Source organism: Schistocerca gregaria, chromosome 4 (assembly GCF_023897955.1).
Source record: "Schistocerca gregaria isolate iqSchGreg1 chromosome 4, iqSchGreg1.2, whole genome shotgun sequence".
NCBI lineage: Eukaryota > Metazoa > Arthropoda > Insecta > Orthoptera > Acrididae > Schistocerca > Schistocerca gregaria.
Window position 1 is genome coordinate 544,642,078 of NC_064923.1, and position 24,138 is coordinate 544,666,215.

At 43.6% G+C, this 24,138-nt stretch overlaps 1 protein-coding gene across 10 annotated transcripts in view; it reads right to left on the reverse strand.

Moving 5' to 3' along the window:
• The window catches only part of LOC126268165 (band 3 anion transport protein), an 811,429-nt gene that overhangs the window by 556,367 nt on the left and 230,924 nt on the right, over nucleotides 1-24,138 (reverse strand). The window contains exon 1 of one of the 10 annotated variants that reach the window (XM_049973748.1): nucleotides 14,223-14,389. The exons of 8 other annotated variants lie outside the window; for them this stretch is intronic. The gene's annotated coding sequence lies outside the window, so the exon portion shown is untranslated. Of the gene's footprint in view, nucleotides 1-14,222; nucleotides 14,390-24,138 lie in introns of those variants that run through there. One more of the 10 variants, XM_049973743.1, reaches the window with a different exon arrangement.

The window sequence follows — 24,138 nt, forward strand, 5'->3', positions numbered from 1 at the left end:
TCTGTGTTTAACGTTTATGCTGTGATATCTTGGCTCAAATGGCTCTGAGCACTATCGGACTTAACTTCTGAGGTCATCAGTCCCCTAGAACTTAGAACTACTTAAACCTAACTAACCTAAGGACATCAGTCACATCCATGCCCGAGGCAGGATTCGAACTTGCGACCGTAGCGGTCTCGCGGTTCCAGGCTGTAGCGCCTAGAACCGCTCGGCCATTTCGGCCGGCGTGATATCTCCTGAACCAAGTATCATACAGTGATATAATTTTGTAGGTGCATTCAACAATGTGTGTGGATAGCGTCTGCGAAATTTATTGTGCTTAGTGTTAATAGCAAGGAAATAAATTTAAACGTCATGCATGATGCGGCAGGGTCAAGAAAATCATTGTTTACGACGTCATATCTCCTGAACTACGTGTCATACAATTATACAGTATTGTAGGTAGATACAGCGACAAATATGTGCGTACTGTCTGCAAAATGTGTTGTGATTACAATTGGCAGTAAAGAAGTAATAAATTATGACGTCATGTTTCATATGGTATTTTTACAGGACGAACAGCGAAGTAATAGTAAGCGATAAACTTTTTATCATTTCATCATTTTGCAGGAGTTGTATCGTAAAGGTTTGAGATTATGTGTAAAGTTTGTTGAAAATCTGTAAGCGCTCTCATTTACAAATACTGGGTGAATAAAGTCTTGGAATTCACGCGTCACAGCCAACGCTTCGTTTTCCCCCCTACCACTTTGATAGGTAGGTGGTTCTTACTGCCACAGCGATTATTGCCTGACATTAAGTATTTGCGTACAAAGCTGGGTTCAAATTGGTCCAGTGCTTCAGGAGGAGATGTGATGCATATGCACCGTATACACAAACACTTACGCACATATATCCATTTTTATATAACCATACATATGGGTATATAGAGTGTCTCTCCTACGATTCATCAGGTGCGTATTTTCTGGTGTTTCGGTAGATACCGCAATTTAGTTTTTGCGTTGTGTACCCGGAGCGGGCCCAAAAAATACTGTTCATCAAATCATTCATGCGACTCCCAGTGCCGACAGGGTTTATTTCTCGTTACGAGCAAAATAATTTTTAATACGGCATTTTACACGCCGATACGATGGAGCGGTCCCACATTAATCTATTGCAATATCTGTTTCATCGGTATGTATTAATAGGGACAGAAAACACGAAGAAAAACCTGAACTCCAGCAATAGTTGATGAGCAGCACTGCTCTGCGCTGGTAGGAGTAAGCGTGTGCCTAGGATGTCCTTCTGCTGTTGCAGCACTTGTTATTCGGCTCGCTTTGCTGTCCCTGTTAATGCAGATCGATAAAAGGAATATGGCAATAGACCAGTTTGGGACCGCACAATCGAACGGGCCCATAAAATTCCGCTCTCAAAATAATTTTGTTCGTAACGAGAAACAAACCAACGTTTTCTCTCGGCACTTGGTGTCACGTGAAAGACTTGATGAGCAATATTTGTTCGGGCTGACTCCAGCTACAGATTAAAAAAATGAAACTGCAAATATCTGCGGAAACATCAGAGAAAATGCGTCTGACGACCCATAGGAAAGGGCTCCATTTATATACAGGGTGGTACATTAATCGTGACCGGGCCGAATATCTCACGAAAGAAGCGTCAAACGAAAAAACTACGAAGAACGAAACTTGTCTAGCTTGAAGGGGGAAACCAAATGGCGCTATGGTTGGCCCGCTAAATGGCTCTGCCATAGATCAAACGGATATTAACTGCGTTTTTTGAAATAGGAAACTCAATTTTTTAAAACATATTCGTGTAGTACGTAAAGAAATATGAGTGTTCTAGTTGGACTACTTTTTTCGCTTTGTGATAGATGGCGCTGTTATAGTCACAAACATATGGCTCACAATTTTAGACGAACAGTTGGTAACAGGTAGGCTTTTTAAATTAAAATACTGAACGTAGGTACGTCTGAACATTTTATTTTGGTTGTTCCAATGTGATACATGTACCTTTGTGAATTTATCATTTCTGAGAACGCATGCTCAAAATGATGTATGTCAACCTCAATGCATTTGGCAATACGTGTAACGACATTCCTCTCAACAGCGAGTAGTTCGCCTTCCGTAATGTTCGCACATGCATTAACAATGCGCTGACGCATGTTGTCAGGCGTTGTCGGTAGATCACGATAGCAAATATCCTTCAACTTTCGCCACTGAAAGAAATCCGGGGACGTCAGATCCGGTGAAGGTGCGGGGTATGGTATGGTGCTTCGATGACCAATCCACCTGTCATGAAATGTGCTATTCAATACCGTTTCAACCGCACGCGAGCTATGTGTCGGACATCCATCATGTTGGAAGTACATCGCCATTCTGTTATGCAGTGAAACATCTTGTAGTAACATAGGTAGAACATTACGTAGGAAATCAGCATACATTGATCCTTTAGATTTCCATCGATAAAATGGGGGCCAATTATCCTTCCTCCCACAATGCCGCACCATACATTAACCTGCCAAGGTCGTTGATGTTCCACTTGTCGCACCCATCGTGGATATTCCGTTGCCCAGTAGTGCATATTATGCTGGTTTACGTTACCGCTGTTGGTGAATGTCACTTCGTCGTTAAATAGAACGCGTGCAAAAAATCTGTCATCGTCCCGTAATTTCTCTTGTCCCCAGTGTCAGAACTGTCACTATGCAATTCCTGGTGCATAGAAATATGGTACGGGTGCAATTGCTGTTGGTATAGCATTCTCAACACTGACGCTTTTGAGATTCCCGATTCTCGCGCAATTTGTCTGCTACTGATGTACGGATTAGCCGCGACGGCAGCTGAAACACCTACTTGGGCATCATCATTTGTTGCAAGTCGCGGTTGATGTTTCACATGTGGCTGAACACTTGATGTTTCCTTAAATAACGTAACTATCCGGTCACGGTAACGGTCCGGACACTTGGATGATGTCGTCCAGGATACCGAGCAGCATACATAGCACACGCCCGTTGGGAATTTTGATCACAATAGCCATACATCAACACGATATTGACCTTTTCCGCAATTGGTAAACGGTCCATTTTAACACAAGTAATGTATCACGAAGCAAATACCGTTCGCACTGGCAGAATGTTACGTGATACCACGTACTTATAAGTTTCTGACTATTCCAGCGCTATCTATCATAAAGCGAAAAAAGTGTCCAACTAAAACATTTATATATCTTTACGTACTACACGAATATGTAATAAAAATGGGGCTTCCTATTTAGAAAAAAGAAAAAACCGCAGTTGATATCCGTTTGACCTATGGCGGCGCCATCTAGAGGGCCAACCACAACGCCATCTGGTTTCCCCCTTCAAGGTAGACGAGTTTCGTTCTTTGTAGTTTTTTCGTTTGATGTTTATTTCGTGAGATATTTCTCCGGGCCACTATCAATGGACCACCCTGTGTATATAGGGTGTTAGGGGTATAGGTACAAATATTGTTATCACTGGCACCTTAATATGTACTCACTTCAGTTTGTTGGTTGTTTTTTTCTCTGTGTCCAACAGTCTTCCCATAAACACATCACAAAATTTACTACCTGATATTTCCTGCTAGGTCGTTACTGTGCCGCGAAATGGACCACGCCTGTCAGTACAGACTACCCGTTTTGCATCCACGTATCTACACTTCAATACCTGCCCTGTTGTCTAGGGGAAAATAAACATCAATGACTCACTTTGCCATATGTACTTGGAGGTACTGACTAATATAAAACATACTACCCGGAATGGTTATAATTACTAGTTTGAAAATGAAGTCAATATTGATGTAATGTTGTTCAGCACACTGTCCTCAGGCATCAACAGAAATATTTGTACTTCTACTCCAAACACTACATATATTTATAATGAGAAGCTGAAATTGCCCCTTCAAAAGGCAATAAGATCATGTGTTGGAAACTAGTACCTTTATCACTTCAGTTGGCGGCGCTAAATTTGTAAGCTGTCGACAGAGTTCGAGACACAAATACAGGATGTAGCATTAGTTTCGCATCCTGAGAGATTACAAGTAGCAGAGAACGACAACGTGAACTGAGTTCCCACAACGTCTTGGAAACTATTCAGATTCCTTCACAGCACACAGAACTTTCCATTCAGTATTTCACTTCTCACTTATTTTTTTATTAATCTATTTTCACGTCAAGTTCCGTAGGGCGAAATTGAGGAGCAAGTATCCAAGGTCATGGAACGTGTCAGTAAATGAAATTACAAAATAAAAGTAATAACAGATAAAAATAAAATGTTTATAGACCCGAAAAAAGTCAGACCATAAGTTTAAGTAAACGCAGTCAACAATATAGCACACGAATCAGATTAATTTTTCAAGGAACTCCTCAGCAGAATAGAAGGAGTGACCCATTAGAAAACTCTTCGGTTTTGATTTGAAAGCGCGTGAATTACTGCTAAGATTCTTGAATTCTGGTGGTGGCTTATTGAAACTGGATGCAGCAGTATACTGTAACACCTTTCTGCACAGGAGTTAAGGAAGTCCGATCCAAATACAGGTTGGATATCTACTGAGTATTAACTGAGTGAAAGCTGCTTATTCTTGGGAATACGCAGATATTGTTAACAAGAAACGACAATAAAGAATATATACAATGTGTTTGGGGAGGAAAGATCTCTATTTCACACAGTGATAGTATAAATAATTCTGAACAAAAAATGTTATGTAAACATAGGCCCGCAAATGCTTCGTTAGGGAGTTATTGGTATTGAAAGGAACTTTAATTCTGCAAAATTGATGTGCACAAAGTGCAATATAACTGGACCGTAACGTGATTTTCTTACAAACAATGCACGGGTACATGCCATGTTTACGCTATGCAACCTACCACGTATTACGGTCATGTGACCTACGTAGTATGTAGTACTATCAGCCGTTGTTTGCGCAGCTGTGCGGTGTAACCGCATTGTGTAGTGTACCGGCGACGGATCGGTTAGCTGTGTAGTGTAGGAATACGCAGATATGGTGTATGTTTATGGCTTCTGTGAAGGTAGTGCTACCGGTGCAAGAGAAGAATACCACAGGCGCTTTCCGACTCGACGATTACCTGATCACTGGTTGTTTACCTTAGTGTTTATCACTTTGCGTGCAACAGGCTTTTCGTCCGAGAGTGCACGTCAACAACTTTGCAAGAACAGGAAGAAATTATCGCAAGTGTTGAGCGAAGTCCCCATACGAGCACACGAAGAATTTCCCTGCGTATGAATGTTCCACAGACACGTGTATGGGAAACATTACACGCGGAAAACCTGTATTCATTTCATAAAGAGCGTGTCCGAAATCTCCACGTCGGCGACAATGCAGCCAATTCTGTTATTGGGTAATTGAGAATAGTCATTTGTTTCCATACATACTATTTATTGACGATGCCCAGTTTTCACGACATGGAATGAACGACACACGCAATAATCATTGATGGTCACGGGAAATACACACGCTTCAGTAGGTAGTAAGTTCCAAGTTCGTTTGGCATGAATGTTTGGTGCGGCATGATCGGTAACCTTTTGATAGGTCCATTTATTATCAACCAGCGATTGACGGGAGAGAGTTACCCGTATTTTTTGGAAAATTCACTGTGGAACTATTGGATGACGTTCCTTTAGCCAAGCAAACTGAAATGTACTTTCAACATGACGGTACCCCTCCACATGCTACCTTACGTGTGAGGGACCATCTCAACCGCACCTACTCTAATTGCTCGATTGGCCGTGGCGGTACTATTAACGGGCCTCCAAGATCACATAACCTCACACCTTTAGATTTCTGTTCATGGCGTTGGATGAAATCAGAGGTGCACAGAGTGAAGGTAAATACACGAAATGAATTGCTTCGTTGCGTAATGGACGCTGCTGAATTGATTAGGAATGAACACAGGCAATTGAACAAGCAACACAACACGTTATCGTTAGAGCCCAAAAGTGCATTGACGTTCATGGTGGGATATTCGAACATGTTCTGTGAACTGTACACTATCTGTACGATAAGTGTTAAAGCCGTTTGTAAAAGACGTGGTACGTCTTTTTCAATTGGATACATGTAACACGCATATTTTAATGCATTATGCACTAAATGCAAAGTAAATAAACATTATGTAAAAATGTGTAACATAACTGTACTTCTCTGTAACATTGTTTTCAAGAAAATCACGCTACTGTCCAGTTGTATTGCGTATACATTGACGTTGTGCAGATCAATTTTGCAGAATTAAAGTTCCTTTAAATACCCATATCTCTCTAACGAAGCACTTGCGGACCTATGTTCACGTAACATTTTTTTGTTCACTATTACTTATACTACCACTGTGTAAAATATTGACCTTTCCTTCCCAAACACCCTGCATATTGAGAGACCAATGTCAAAATATCCAGACTAGTAGCAGGGATCGACAAGGTGTTCACGAACTTGCACCACTTATTGCCCGAACCGCCCGTTTCTGAGCCATAAATTTCCTTTTAGAATGAGAAGGGTTACCCCAAAATAACATACCATTCGACATAAGCGAATAACAGTAAGCAAAATAGACTAATTTTTGTGTCGAACGATCACTCACTACGGATACTGTTCGAATGGCAGCATTAAATCTTTGAACAAAATCCTCAATGTGGGCTTTCCATGACAGTTTACTATCTATCTGAACACCTAGATATTTGAACTGTTAAGTTTCACCGATCACATGCCCATTATTTCGGCAACAGTTCCCAGAAAGTGCAATTTAAACTGAACTTCGTCTTTTGGATGTTGATGCAGCAATTGCAATTGCACATACACTGGGCGTGCCCCACTTCCTTGATTACCGACTGGTGCCGACTATGGTCTGGTGATGTATGTTAGGTCGGGGAATAGTTACGCAACGGCGAAGAAACTGTGGTGACGAACGGTAGGTCGCAGAAACGAGTAGGCATGCGCTCGGCACTCCATTAGAGCCGGTTCGTGCACTGGGGCTGTACGCCTGCAGAGGTAATTACCAGAAGTGGCGCAACGGATGGTGACAGCTGCGTGCGGTGTAGCACGTGCTGGGCGCCATTGCGTTTTGGTACAGGCGATGCCTGTCACCACGATTCACAAATAAGTAACAGGGAAGTTTTTAATCGTAAGTCTAGCACATGTAGCAGTGAAACACTTAATAAAAGCTGATAATGGCTAGAGGCTGCGTTTGACGCTGCCACTGCATATAACCCCGTCCTGTTGCCTGGTGAAATGTTTCCGCCTGTGCGTGAAGAAAAAAGGCACTGAATGTTTTATTCCGTTCCAAGTATTCATACGTGATATTATTTTGCGCCATAGCTTATTTGCGCACTGATTAGCCATTGATGGATCAAGTAGTACGGTTTGAATCGCAACCTTGTTTTAAGTATGCTGTAAAAGGTCCACGACACACTATTCATCAATTAAATCGAAATGTTAATCTGATATTACTTCGTATCACTTTAAAACTGAGCGATGTTGTGCAGCGATTGAAGAATGGACATGCATGGATTCAGACCTGTCTGATAATTCATCCAAATTTATTTCCATTTTTTTCTCTGCAAGCACAGAAATTCTAGGAAATACAATATCGAAATGATGATTTATGAAAACAGTTATTTCTTAATTTCTTATCTTAACAGTGTCCGCCCCCGGTCGGTGGGTGGTCAGCGCGACGGAATGTCCTACCAACGGGCCCGGGTTCGATTCCCGGCTGGGTCGGAGATTTTCTCTCCTCATAGACTGGGTGTTGTGTTGCCCTAACCATCATCATCTCATCCCCATCGACACGCAAGTCGCCGAAGTGACATCAACTCAAAATACTTGCACAAGGCGAACGGTCTACCCGAAGGGAGGCCCTAGCCACACGGCATTTATTTTATCTTAACAGTATCTCACTTTCTTTCTCAAAGCCACGAATATTCTACAAATCACTGAGAGATGGGTGGCACTGAGCTCTCATTGGGCATATATAAAGGCTTATCTCCGTTCCACGAACCAAATAGAGAGCATCCAAAAATCAGTTCCTTTATACTACTGTGTCAGAATTAGTCTAACCTTAACGATTAATTGGGAAATGGCACTCTTACGTTTGTTTCTTAAAACTATCTCCTGGAAATTTCCTGCGTAAGTTTCACAAGCAGACAGACATACTTCTTCGCGTGACAGCCTGATAACACGAGTATTTGTCAAATGTTTTCCAGCAGGTCTGCTACTATTCGTGCTGCTCCACTTTTGCACTTTTAGTATCCGTGTTATCAATTTCTTATCTTAACCAACGGCAGATTCCTCGAACATTACCCTAAAGATCATATGAGCGTGTTATGATAAGTCTTTTGTAGGCAAACTCCGCATCATGTCAACGAGCCGCAGTCGTATACTTGCTTCTGCTTCTACATCTACATATACATCTAAGTGATTACTCTGCTATTCACAATTAAGTGCCTGGCAGAGGGTTCAATGAACCACCTTCAAGCTGTCTCTTTGCCGTTCCAGTCTCGAACGGCGCGTGGGAAAAACAAGCACTTAAATTTTTCTGTGCGAGCCCTGATTTCTCTTATTTTATCGTGATGATCATTTCTCCCTATGTAGGTGGGTGCCAACAGAATGTTTTCGCAATCGGAGGACGAAACTGGTGATTGAAATTTCATGAGAAGATCCCGTCGCAACGCAAAATGCCTTTGTTTTAATTATTGCCACTGCAATCCACGTACCATATCTGTGGCATTATCTCCCCGATTTTGCGATAATACAAAACGAGCTCCCCTTCTTTGTACTTTTTCGATGTGATCCGTCAGTCCCATCCGATGCGGATTCCACACCGCACATCAATGCTCCAAAACAGGGCAGACAAGCGTAGTGTAAGCAGTCTCTAGTAGACCTGTCGCACCTTCTAAGTATTCTGCCAATGAATAGCGTTCTTTGGTTTCCTCTATCCACAACATTATCTATGTGATCGTTCCAATTTAGGTTGTGACTTATCGCGTAATCGAAATTTAGCGCATTTCTTTTAGTACTCATGTGATAACTTCACACTTATCTTTATTCAGAGTCAATTGCCACTTTTCGCACCATACAAATATCTTATCTAAAACATCTTGCAATTCCGTTTGGTCACCTAATGACTTTAGAAGACGGTAAATGACAGCATCATCTGGAAACAATCTAAGACGGCTCTTCAGATTGTCTCCTATGTCGTTGATATAGATCAGGAACATTAGAGGGCCTATTTTCTGAATCCGGACTGACTATGTGTCAATGAATCATTTTCTTCGAGGTACTTCATAATGTTCGAATACAGTATATGTTCCAAAACCCTACTGAAAATCGACGTTAGTGATATAGGCCTGTAATTTGGGTATTGGTGTGACTTGAGCAATTTTCCCGTCTTTCTGTGAGCGAGCGGTTGTATATCATTGCTAAATATGGAGCTGTTGTATCAGCATACTCTGAAAGGAATATGACTGGTATAAAATCTGGACCGGAGGCCTTGGCTTTATTAAGTGACAGCCACAAGCTTGCTTAATATCGTATGGTCAGTCAATATTTGCCAGCGCTTAAATCCTTTCTGCAGTCACGTTACACTGCAGAGAAAGACTGACCATTCTGTTCTCTGTATTCTTATACTTCAAGTCCATATGCAAGGTGGAAGGGGTATAGGCACAGAGAGTGTGATCATTGGTACCTTAATATGTACCAACTTCAGTGTCGCAAACACATCACTTAATTTACTACCTGATGTTTCTGCACAGTCATAACTGCACCGCGAAGTGGACTATGCCTGTTCATATAGATTATCTTGTTGCCTCCTCGTATCCACTAACCTACTGCCCAGCCGTGCAGGATTAGCCGAGCGGTCTAAGGCGCTGCAGTTATGAACTGGTCCCGGCGGAGGTTAGAGTCCTCCCTCGGGCATGGGTGTGTGTGTTTGTCCTTAGGATAATTTAGATTAAGTAGTGTGTAAGCTTAGGGACTCATGATCTTAGCAGCTATTTTCAAATGGCTCTGAGCACTATGGGACTTAACATCTATGGTCATCAGTCCCCTAGAACTTAGAACTACGTAAACCTAACTAACCTAAGGACATCACACAACACCCAGCCATCACGAGGCAGAGAAAATCCCTGGCCCCGCCGGGAATCGAACCCGGGAACCCGGGCGTGGGGAGCGAGAACACTACCGCACGACCACGAGATGCGGGCAGTTAAGTGCCATAGGATTTCACACACATTTGAACCTACTGCCCAGGGGAAAACAAACTTCAGTGGCTTGTTATGTAAACTGAAGGTGGTGTGGGAGGAAGAAAGAAAAGGAAAGAGAAAGTATAGGTGACTTTATGGGGAGTCAGCAGCGACGAGTAAAAATGTGTGCCGTACCAGGATTCGAATCCGGGACCTCCTGCTTACGAAGCAGTTGGGTTAACTACTGCACCACTTGGGCACAAGGTATTTATCGCCACTGGGCAGACCGTCTCGGTACGCCCCTCAGCCGACCCTCATTACCACCTGTCGGCACCTGCCCGCAGCCAGCGTCGTCCCCTCTTCCTCGCTACTTTGAGATTCTGCACGTCGGACGTGTACGGTGGATTCCTAGCCGATCGATTCAACTAAGTTATCTGAATGCGTGGTATATTTCTGTCGGACATCTACGAAAGTATTGACAACGCGCATTCGAATAATTTAATACCTTGTTTGTGCCACTCGTAATACCTGCAATTATTAGCTTGCAGATGACGTAAATACTGATGTAATGTTGTTCAATACACTGTCTTCAGTCATCACTAGAAATATCTGTACTTATACTATAACACTTTGCCAAACTAATCACTGTCAGTCCAACTGTCTTACTCACTCTGTATCTGTCAACTCACTTATTTGAGAAGTGAACATGGAAGTGCTTGTTCATTTAAAACTCAACATTTGTCGAAGCAATTTGAAGCGTCAGAAACGTTAGCGATTTATTCACTTAAATTCATTTATTTTTCTCAAATTTAACTGCGAACTGTTGTCCTAAAGCAGCAGTTACAAGAAACGATTTGCGTTCAGAAGAAGTGAGCGACAACTCCACGCCCAGAAATCCTTATGTTTAATTTGTGTAGGTTCTGTAAAATAATTTCAATAGTTAGGGAAGACACATGTCGGAGCAACAGTTTTCTTGACAGGATGCGGGATGGAGATCCAGCTGGCTGCACCGCACGGTGAACGTTTGAAGTTGAACATACTGAGCATTGTCATCTAGTTGAAGCCATCAACTGTCACACGGGCCTAAGCACGCGGAAAAGAAATACAGATTTCAGCACCGCATAAACCTACGCAGTCGGAGTTGCATGTAGAACGAATCGATGTGTGTTTGTCTACCCGACAATGCATCATCACAGACACTGACATTGTTGGAAATCGTCCTGTACCATACATTTATTATTGTCGTCAGTTTACACAGTTACAAATCATCATCAGGAACACGAATCCACTTTTTCGATATTTATTTTTATTTACTTATGTATTTATGTAACCTGATCAGATTAGGGTATTCAGAACCCCTCTTAAGAACCTATTCTTACATTATAGTTACCTAATCAATAACAATTTCAATATGAGAAACAGAAATTAAACGATTTGGGGGGGTGTGTATGGAAAATGTGAATAAATAGTACTGATTAAGAGTTAATGAGCCGACGGCGTTGCCGCAGTGGTAATACCGGTTCCCGTCAGATCAGCGAAGCTGGGCTAGCACTTGGCAAGCGAGTTGCACTCAGCCCTTGTGAGGAGCTACTTGATGGAGAAGTAGCGGCTCCGGTCTCGGAAACTGACATATAGCCGAGAGAGCGGTGTGCTGACCACATGACCCTCTATATCCGCATCCAGTGATGCCTATGTACTGAGGATGACACGGCGGCAGGTCGGTACCGTTGGGCCTTAAAGGCCTGTTCGGGAGGAGTTTAGTTTTTTAAGAGTTAATGAACAACAAGCACTGGATCTGACGAACAGAGTTTAATTTATGTACTGAGTTCTGATATTTAATGATGTTTGGCACCACATTATGTGGAATGGAACGTTATGTAGGGCTCGATACATACTGTGATTGAAAAAGTTTTAATGCCTGATGATGGTTTGTAATAATCGAAACTGCTCGCAAAAATAAAAGATTCCAGATTAGCTGATAGCGATACGGTATGGTTTTATGTCATTATTTGTAAAATGTAGGGCATAGTGAAAACAGACAGTGTCTGAAGGTATCACTTTCATGTCTGTTAGAAGGATTGGCATCTCGTCGTAAAATGTAGGGCATAGTGAAAACAGACAGTGTCTGAAGGTATCACTTTCATGTCTGTTAGAAGGATTGGCATCTCGTTCCCAAAATTCATATCTGTTCGTACTTACTGGGCTAAACTGGAAATCATCAACCGATACTCAATTATGTGTTTATAATGCATCTCGAAATGGTATCCTGAGTCTGTTCCTTCCGCTTGATAACATACATCGGTCACCAGCGTGCGTTATGGTGCCTCACAATGAGCCAACTCGCTTAAAAACCTGGACATTATAGAAGAATGGACAGAAAATGCTACAAAACTGTGTTCTTATAAGGTTCTTTGGGTCGTTCATTAGAAATCCTGATCGAAAATACAAAATTCAAAAGGGCAGATCAAAAAATTACTATTTTAGCCACGCCTAGTAAAACTTCAGGTACAAAGTATTTTGAGGTCGCTGATAACGAATCCGAAGTCGAAATTGCCGTACTGAAATGTTTTATTCGATGTTTTCCATTTTTCTAACGAAATCGTAGCCACAGTCGTCGCTTATGTCATTATCGCTTTCAGAAGGATCGTTGTCGGTTTGTCCAGTAGGAGACATTACAGAAAATCTTTTACCTCAGGTGGCATCTGCTTATCTTCTTCATCTGGCATTTTCTGCAGTCTGGAGATATGTGGATCCGAAGCTGTCAGAATCTAATGAAATAAATCATGCTTCGTTTCCTCACAGAAAATTCTGCGTGTAAAATCTCGGGAACGACGGATGTTCTTACTCCGAGCTTCCTGACGTCTTTAGATAGCCGACCAATCGGCACAGAGCAGCTTTGATTATGGCTTATCCTTGCATTAAAACTATGCGGACTGATGTCAACATCAAACTCCACTGCAGAACATTGTGAGTCTGCTGAAATTGGCACCCGACTTTCAAGAAATATACATATTTTTCAGAGTTATTGACAGATATACTTTATTTGTAGAGTTCCCTGTACAGAACTTGAATAGTTGAGCAGAACTTCGCTAAAAAAACATTAGTACTCGAAAAAATTTTAATCATGTAAAAAAATTATTTGCCAGACTGCGAAAAAAATAATAATCCCAATTCTGAATCATTCTCCAAGAGTTCGAAAGAATACCCAAACAACGTTTTTTGAGCAGGTAATAGTTTCAGATATTTGTAATAATAAGAGGCCCATTTTTACATAGTGACTCTGTCGCAAGATAGAAAGATGATCGTCCAGTAAAAACACTCAAATGTGCACACCCAAATACAATTGAACTCCCTAACTGTAGTAGACTATTAAGGGAGTAGGAGAGCCATTTACGAAAGTGGAGCCACGCAGAGGAAATTTTGTAGCCAGACTGCAGTATCGGTAGCAGTCTAGTTTGAAGTCCATATGCGTCACTAGACCGTTTAAAAATGTTGTGAAAGCTTCTGGAGTGCTACCCGTCTTATTTTATGCCAAGAGGGCAGCATCGCTGTCATATATTAAACAACCCACACAAACAGTATCTGAAAAACGTGCCGTTGTCCGACTCACTGTTTACTGGCAACTGTCACGACGTATGTCATGTCGACTTGAGACTTGAATGCCACCGCAGCACTGGATACACATGCATCAGGTCAATCTACACAATATTTCGTAGGATTGGAGTTGGAACGTGCACCTTTTATTATTCTGTCATCTGTGCGTCTGTACATTCACCGATCCGGATGACGCAGTTTGTGCGGTAAGCGTATCGACGCTGTTCGTCCAAGTCGGCTACCCTATCATCTCCCTTTCATAGTACCAACTGTCCAACATGCAGTAGTCTGTTGCGTACAACTGCCGCGTCCTTTATTTTCAGGTGTTAGTTTTGTGGAGCACTAGCACACTCAGCTGTTACGCCGCTTGTTTTATAACCTTTGTATTGCGGTGCAGTAGAGTCGCACCTCAGAACTGGCCCGCCCGGCTACTTACGTGGACAGAGGCGGTGCAGGGGCGGCGGCGGCTGGCTGTGACATGCGCGCGGCTGGACACGTCGGCTGCCGCGTGGGCGCGCGCTCCACTGACTGTGCCACGGCGTGGCGCACTATCTGGCGTCGTGGGCTGCGCTTCGCGGCCGGCGCTGCTCGCTCGCCGATAATGCGCGCTTATCTGCCGAACCAAAACACCTGGGGGGGTCGCGTGCCGCCATCCACCGCGCTCGGCCGCAAACCGCAAACACGACCTGCGGCGGTGCAGCCGCCCTCGTCCTGTCACCTCCACTCCGGCCTCTCTACAGGCCCGTCCACACGCAACGATCTGTCGGCGCAGATATTTACGCAAATGTCTGTGCGTGCAATAGATCGTTGCAAATGAGGTACGTTCACACGAAACGAGTTCCGATATACTGCTTGTCTACCGTTTTTCGGTGTAGAAAAGAAATTTCAGTGGTAAGCGACTGTACTTCTGTACAGTAATCTCAATGTTAGTTTAGATAAGATATCTGTATGGTGCGAAAAGTGGCAATTGACCCTGAATAAAGGAAAGTGCGAAGTTATTCACATGAGTACTAAAAGAAATCCGCTAAATTTCGATTACGGGATAAGTCACACAAATCTGAGCCACAAACTCCTCTTCTCCCCAACTCTATTCAATACCTCCTCAATAGTTATGTGATCTACCCACCTCATTTTCAGCATTCTTCTGTAGCACCACATTTCGAAAGCTTCTATTCTCTTCTCGTCCAAACTATTTATCGTCCATGTTTCACTTCCATACATGGCTACGCTCCATACAAATACTTTCAGAAACGTCTTCCTGACACTTAAATCTATACTCGATGTTAACAAATTTCACTTCTTCAGAGACGCTTTCCTTGCCATTGCCAGTCTACATTTTATATCCTCTCTACTTCGGCCATCATCAGTTATTTTGCTCCCCAAATAGCAAAACTCCTTTACTACTTTAAGTGTCTCATTTCCTAATCTAATTCCCTCAGCATCACCCGACTTAATTCGACTACATTCCATTATCCTCATTTTGCTTTTGTTGATGTTCATCTTATATCCTCCTTTCAAGACACTATCCATTCCGTTCAACTGCTCTTCCAAGTCATCGGCGAACCTCAAAGTTTTTATTTCTTCTCCATGGATTTTAATACCTACTTCAAATTTTTCTTTTGTTTCCTTTACTGCTTGCTCAATATACATATTGAATAACATCGGGGAGCGGCTACAAGCCTGTCTCACTCCCTTCCCAACCACTGCTTTCCTTTCATGTCCCTCAACTCTTATAACTGCCATCTGGTTTCTGTACAAATTGTAAATAGCCTTTCGCTCCCTGTATTTTACCCCTGCCACCTTTAGAATTTGAAAGAGAGTATTCCAGTCAAAATTGTCAAAAGCTTTCTCTAAGTCTATAAATGCTAGAAACGTAGGTTTGCCTTTCCTTAATCTTTCTTCTAAGGTCAGTATGCTCACGTGTTCCAACATTTATACGGAATCCAAACTGATCTTCCCCGAGGTCGGCTTTTACCAGTTTTTCCATTCGTCTGTACAGAATTCGCGTTAGTATTTCGCTGCCGTGACTTATTAAACTGATAATTCGGTAATTTTCACATCTGTCAACGCCTGCTTTCTTTGTGTTTGGAATTATTATATTCTTCTTGAAGTCTGAGGGTATTTCTCCTGTCTCGTACATCTTGCTCACCAGATGGTAGAGTTTTGTCAGGACTGGCTCTCACAAGGATATCAGTAGTTCTAATGGAATTTTGTCTACTCCCGTGGCCTTGTTTCGACTCAGGTCTTTCAGTACTCTGTCAAAACGCTTCACGTAGTATCGTATCTCCCATTTCATCTTCATCTACATACTCTTCCATTTCCATAATATTGTCCACAAGTACATCGCCCTTGTGCAGACCCTCTATATACTCCTTCCACCTTTCTGCTTTCCCCTCTTTGCTTAAAACTGGGTTTCAAAAATGGTTCAAATGGCTCTGAGCACTATGGGACTTAACATCTTAGGTCATCAGTCCCCTAGAACTTAGAACTACTTAAACCTAACTAATCTAAGGACATCACACACATCCATGCCCGAGGCAGGATTCGAACCTGCGACCGTAGCGGTCGCGCGGTTTCAGACTGAAGCGTCTAGAACCGCTCGGCCACCAATGGCCGGCAACTGGGATTCCATCTGAGCTCTTGATATTCATACAAGTGGCTCTCTTTCCTCCAAAGGTCTCTTTAATTTTCCTGTAAGCTGTATCTATCTTACCCCTAGTGAGATAAGGCTCTACATCCTTACATTTGTCCTCTAGCCATGCCTGATTAGCCATTTACTAAATACTTAGGGATTACAATTACAAATAACCTAAATTGGGACGATCACATAGATAATAGTGGGTAGAGCAAACCGAGAACTGCGATTCATTGGCAGGACACTTAGAAGGTGCAACAGGTCTACCAAAGAGACTGCTTACACTACGCTTGTCCCCCCTATTCTGGAGTACTGCACTGCGGTGGGGGATCCGCATCAGGTGGGACTGACGGATGACATCGAAAAAGTACAAAGAAGGGCAGTTCGTTTTGTATTATCGCGAAACAGAGGAGATAGTGTCACAGACACGATACATGAATTGGAGTGGCAATCATTAAAACAAAGGCGTTTTTTCGTTGTGACGGGATCTTCTCATCAAATTTCAATCACCAGTTTTCTCCTCCGATTGTGAAAACATTCTGTTGGCAACCACCTACATAGAGAGAAATGATCATCACGATAAAATAAGAGAAATCAGGCCTCGCTCGTTTTTCCCGCGTGCCGTTCGAGTGTGGAATGGTAGAGAGACTGCATGAAGGTGGTTCATTGAACCCTCTGCCAGGCACTTTATTGTGAATAGCAGAGTAATCACGTAGATACAGATGTAGATGTAGAAATTTATTCTGAAATAGGGGAAATTATATTACGGTCTGTGTTTCACAACTTTTGCAACAAAAAACGAAACGCAAACAAAATGCCAGAAGCGGGAAGACAGAGCAAAATCGTCGACACAGTGGCTGCTTGAGCAGAGACATTTCCCACATATAAATTCGCTTCATGAGCTGAAGGGCGAATTCTACGACTTCATGAGTGGCTGACGGTCTACATCTACATCTACATGACTACTCTGCAATTCACATTTAAGTGCTTGGCAGAGGGTTCATTGAACCACAATCATACTATCTCTCTACCATTCCACTCCCGAACAGCGAGCGAGAAAAACGAACACCTAAGCCTTTCTGTTCGAGCTCTGATTTCTCTTATTTTATTTTGATGATCATTCCTATCTATGTAGGTTGGGCTCAACAAAATATTTTCGCATTCGGAAGAGAAAGTTGGTGACTGAAATTTCGTAAAAAGGTCTCGCCGCGACGAAAAACGTCTATGCTGTAATGACTTCCATCCCAACTCGTGTATCATATCTGCCACACTCTCTCCCCTATAACGTGATAATACAAAACGAGCTGCCCTTTTTTGCACCCTTTCGATGTCCTCCGTCAATCCCACCTGGTAAGGATCCCACACCGCGCAGCAATATTCTAACAGAGGACGAACGAGTGTAGTGTAAGCTGTCTGTTTAGTGGACTTGTTGCATCTTCTAAGTGTCCTGCCAATGAAACGCAACCTTTGGCTCGCCTTCCCGACAATATTATCTATGTGGTCCTTCCAACTGAAGTTGTTCGTAATTTTAACACACAGGTACTTAGTTGATTTGTCAGCCTTGAGAATTGTACTATTTATCGAGTAATCGAATTCCAACGGATTTCCTTTGGAACTCATGTGGATCATCTCACAATTTTCGTTATTTAGCGTCAACTGCCACCTGACACACCATACAGCAATCTTTTCTAAATCGCTTTGCAACTGATACTGGTCTTCGGATGACCTTACTAGACGGTAAATTACAGCATCATCTGCGAACAATCTAAGAGAACTACTCAGATTGTCACCCATGTCATTTATATAGATCAGGAACAGCAGAGATCCCAGGACGCTTCCCTGGGGAACACCTGATTTCACTTCAGTTTTACTATATGATTTGCCGTCTATTACTACGAACTGCGACCTTCCTGACAGGAAATCACGAATCCAGTCGCACAACTGAGACGATACCCCATAGCTCCGCAGCTTGATTAGAAGTCGCTTGTGAGGAACGGTGTCAAAATCTTTCCGGAAATCTAGAAATACGGAATCAACTTGAGATCCCCTGTCTATAGCGGCCATTACTTCGTGCGAATAAAGAGCTAGCTGCGTTGCACAAGAGCGATGTTTTCTGAAGCTATGCTGATTACGTGTCAATAGATCGTTCCCTTCGAGGTGATTCATAATGTTTGAATACAGTATATGCTCCAAAACCCTACTGCAAACCGACGTCAATGATATAGGTCTGTAGTTAAATGGATTACTCCTACTACCCTTCTTGAACACTGGTGCGACCTGCGCAATTTTCCAATCAGTAGGTACAGATCTATCGGTGAGCGAGCGGTTGTATATGAGTGCTAAGTAGGGAGCTATAGTATCAGCGTAATCTGAAAGGAACCTAATCGGTATACAATCTGGATCTGAAGACTTGCCCGTATCAAGCGATTTGAGTTGCTTCGCAACCCCTAAGGTATCTACTTCTAAGAAACTCATGCTAGCAGATGTTCGTGTTTCAAATTCTGGAATATTCCATTCGTCTTCCCTGGTGAAGGAATTTCGGAAAACTGCGTTCAATAACTCCGCTTTAGCGGCACAGTCGTCGGTAACAGTACCATCGACACTGCGCAGCGAAGGTATTGACTGCGTCTTTCCGCTTGTGTACTTTACATACGACCAGAATTTCTTCAGATTTTCTACCAAATTTCGAGACAATGTTTCGTTGTGGAACCTATTAAAGGCATCTCGCATCGAAGTACGTGCCAAATTTCGCGCGTCTGTAAATTTTAGCCCATCTTCGGGATTTCGCGTTCTTCTGAACTTCGCATGCTTTTTCCGTTGCCTCTGCAACAGCGTTCGGACCTTTTTTGTGCACCACGGGGGATCCGTTCCATCTCTTATCAATTTATGAGGTATGAATATCTCAATTGCTGTTGCAAGTTCTCGTCTACATTCGCATAGTCAGTTCGGAAGGAATGGAAATTGTCTTTTAGGAAGGCTTCTAGTGACACTTTATCCGCTTTTTTAAATAAAATTATTTTGCGTTTGTTTCTGATGGATTTGGAAGAAACTGTATTGAACCTAGCTACAACGACCTTGTGATCACTAATCTCTGTGTCAGTCATGATGCTCTCTATCAGCTCTGGATTGTTTGTGGCTAAGAGGTCAAGTGTGTTTTCGCAACCATTTACAATTCACGTGGGTTCGTGGACTAACTGCTCGAAATAATTTTCGGAGAAAGCATTTAGGACAATCTCGGAAAACGTTTTCTGCCTACCACCGGTTTTGAACAAGTATTTTTGCCAACATACCGAGGGAAGGTTGAAGTCCCCACCAACTATAACCGTATGAGTGGGGTATTTATTTGTTACGAAACTCAAACTTCCGCTGAACTGCTTCGCAACTGTATCATCGGAGTCTGGGGGTCGGTAGAAGGAGACAATTATTAACTTAATTCGGCTGTTAAGTATAACCTCCACCCATACCAATTCGCACGGAGTATCTACTTCGACTTCACTACAAGATTAAACCACTACTGACAGACACAAACACTCCACCACCAATTCTGCCTAATCTATCTTTCCTGAACACCGTCTGAGACTTCGTAAAAATTTGTGCAGAACTTATTTCAGGCTTTAGACAGCTTTCTGTACCTATAACGATATCAGCTTCTGTGCTTTCTATTAGCGCTTGAAGTTCAGGGACTTTTCCAGCGCAACTACAACAATTTACAACTATAATTCCGACTGTTCGTTGATCCAAGCACGTCCTGTAATTGCCATGCACCCTTTGACATTGCAGCCCACCCCGTAGTTTTCCGAGGCCTTCTAACCTAAAAAACCGCCCAGTCCACGCCACACAGCCTCCGCTACCCGTGTAGCCGCCAGCTGAGTGTAGTGAACTCCTGACCTATTCAGCGGAACCCGAAACCCCGCCACCCTATTGCGCAAGTCAAGGAATCTGCAGCCAACACGGTCGCAAAACCGTCTGAGCCTCTGATTCAGACCGGTGACGTTAAGACCCCTGGTATAGATGCTACAATGATTTAGAATTTGCTATTGCAATTTCGTAACAAGCATCGAGTGAAATCATACCCAACACACGTAAGGATGATTTTGTAGAGGCAAGTAAAGTACTGTAGCTCTGTTCTGACAAGATAGAGGTCATCTTTTTACACTTCATCTCTAAATTACTCTTGTTACGTTACACCACTGACCAGCCTGAAATTATGACTATCTATCTCATAGCCGATGTGTCCATCTTTGGCATAGAATAACAGCGGCGACATCTCGTGGCATGGAAGGAACTAGGCCTGGAGGGTTTTGGCACCAAATATGCACACACTAGACACCTAATTCTCGAAAATTCAAGGGAGCTGGGCAATGAGCTTTGACGCCACGTTCAATATCATCCCAGAGGTATTCGATCGGGTTCAGATCTGGAGAGTTGGGGGGCCACCACATCAATTGGAACTCGCCACTGTGTTCCTCGAACCATTCCATCACAATCCTAGCCTTGTGACATGGCGCATTATCTTGTTGAAAAATTCCACTGCCTTTGGGAAACATGATCGTCGCGAAAGGGGGGCGTGGTCTGCAACCAGTGTACCTTACAAAAATCAAATGGCTCTAAGCACTATAGGACTTAACATCTGAGGTCATCAGTCACCTAGACTTAGAACTACTTAAACCTAACTAACCTAATGACATCACACACATCCATGCCCGAGGCAGGATCCGAACCTGCGACCGCAGCAGCAGCGCGGTTTCGGACTAAAGCGCCTAGAACCGCTCGGCCACTATACGTTACACGTTGGGTGTCATGGTACCTACAACAGATCCACTGGAGCCATGGACGCCCTTGAGGATGTTCCCCCAGAGCATAACGGAGCTGCCACCAGCTTGTCTCCGTTCTTCAGTACAGGTGCGAAAGAGCTGCTGTCCTGGAAGACGACGGATTCGCGACCTCACGTCGGCATGATGATGAAGGTAACGATATTCATCAAACCATGCAAAACACTGTCACTGCGCCAACGTGCAGTGCCGATGGTCATGCGCCCATTTTAGTCGTAGCTGCCGATGTCGTGGTGTTAACATTGGCACACATGTATAGGTCGTCGGCTGCAGAGGCCCATCGTTAGGAGTGTTCGGTGCACTGTGTGTTGAGACACAGTTGTACTCTGCCCAGTATTAAAGACTGATGTTAGTTCCACCACACTTAGCCGCCTGTCCTGTTTCACCAATCTGTCCAGCCCACGACGTCCAACATCTGTAATGAGGGGTGGCCGCTCAACCCCACGATGTCTGGACGTGGTTTCATCTTGGTTTCGCCACGTGCTGAGGGCACTCACCACAGCACTCCTCGACTATCCGACTTGCCCTTGGTCAAACTCAGGTAGATGATTCGCCTTCCCCATTCTACACGCTCACTGATGCTACAAGCATCGTGCGTGTGTTTGACTTTGTCATTCTTCACTGAGGTGCACGAGAAAGACACACCATGGCGCGTACGTCACAGCAAGTGACACTGCAGCTCTTACGAGTTCCAGCAGCTGTCTGCAGTGGGGAGCAAGTAACTATTTCAGACAAGTGTAACAACTGTTGGCTGCGCGTTTAACCGCATGCAACTTCTCAATAGCACACGGAAAAGTGAGAATCTTTCTTTCTTTTTCTTGTGCCTTTATCCCGCAGTTTCGCAGCGGCGGCATGGATAGGTTCGGATTTGGTCAGGTTAATGTTAAGGGATGGCCAGATGCCTTTCCTGCCACCACCCTGTACCACCTGGGATGGAATTAGTGCACCCCAGCAGTCTGCGTCTAGTGTAATCCATGGAATAGTGTGAACGTGTCCAGATGTCTGCGAGTCGTGTAACTGAGGCGGGACGTTGGGACCAGCCCAGTATTCACCTAGTGGGATGTGGAAAACCGCCTAAAAATCACATCCAGGCTGGCGTGCACACCGACTCTCGTCGTTAGTCCGCAGGGCGAATTCGGTCCGGGTCCGGCGCGCCTACCCGAGTCCAGGAAGCAGCGCATTAGCGCTCTCGGCTAACCTGACGGGTCGGCGGCTAACCTGGCGGGTCGACAAAGTGAGTATCTTTCCAGTTAAATATTGATTTGCCGTGTGTCCTGCACGGAGCCGAGTGTACGCGAAGTGTGGTGGACAAGACGACTATTATGACGTCAAAAGTTCATTGCAGGGCCTTATATCTCGTTGGCCCCGATTCTTAGCCAGGTGACGCTGCTGTCGCCTAGACGGGTTTATATCGATAGGAGGTCGATGGTCATAATGTTCCTGCTGATCAGTGTATTATACTAGTAAGTGAAAGAAGTGTAACAACAACTATGTCCCTGAAAGCAGTGTCCCAAGGTCTTCCACTATCAGTTCGACACAATATCTTGACTGCCGCCTTCTTTAGAACAAATAGGGACTCCTTTTTTTTTCTACGTTGTCACAACTCACGTTGGATATTTACTGAAAGTATGCTAGCAATCCCCCGACACCAGATCGAATAGATTTCGTTATTTTGGTTAGCTCTTTGTGGTAAACAGTTAGCAACGAAATTTTTCTTTTTTTTATTATGTGCCATTTCCCTTTTCGCCATAGGTTCATCCGCTGGTAATTTCTCAGTTAAAAACCTCTAAGCAGCTGCCTTCTTATCCCTATCGCTGTATTCCGTGCTTTTAATTTTCAATAAACATGTATGACTCCTCCACATTTCGGTGAATTCGGCAATAAATTGTCTAGGACACTGACGTGTATCTGCCGTTTTAAAATTCGTTCTGCACACACAAACGAGAAACACCTGACTGAACGAATAGCTGGCTATACACATTTTAGTGTCAGATTTGCGGCGAACTCGTCTCCACACGCTCCAACTTCTCTACGCGGATGCGATTTGAAATTTGAACCCGCAGATTACAGCGGTGTCGCTCAAACCTCCAAATCCAATATCCACGTTTGTGTACATCTCATGTCTGCGCAAATCTCCTGTTGACATGCGCCGATCTGTCTGCGCAGATGCATGTGCGTAGACAATTACGCACACAGATCGTTGCCTGGGGACGGACCTTGACGCCAGCGGTCTAACAAAGTGGTTAACTATTGCGCATCGCGGCTCCTTGGGGTGTCGGGACCTTACGATAGGGACGTCGCGATGGTTTCATAAAAATAATAATTTTATTTGCTTGCTGAAAAGTAGACCACATGACAATCGTATTCTTGTAATTATTTATGGCATATGAAGTTCAGAACTAAAATATCAAATCTACCAAAGCAGTTCACTGTGACTCTCCAAAATTCTCTAGAAAATCTACTTTGAAGTTTTCCGAAAGTCGTTAATACCGTGAAACAAGTTCGATATCTTCGACAGACACTATGGCGCTGTGGCTGAATCAAGGCCCCACAGTCCCGTAAGTGGTCCGTGGTGAGCGAATATCGGTCACTGTGGTGGTAAACTTACGCGCGAGATCTCCTCTTGCTCGCCCATCATTGTCCTTAAAGTTCTCTAATTGAAATAAAATATGACAAGCCCTATGCTTTACAAAAATAATTTACATTCTGCTGTATATGGTGCGCCAACGGCTTTGCCGTTGTGGCAATATCGGGTACTGCCAGATCACAGAAGTTAAGCGCTGTCGGGCTTTGGAGGGCTGGCCGTCCGAGCTGCCGAGCGCTGTTGGCAAGCGGAGTGCACCCAGCACTTGTGAGGTCAATTGAGGAACTCCCTGACTGGAAGA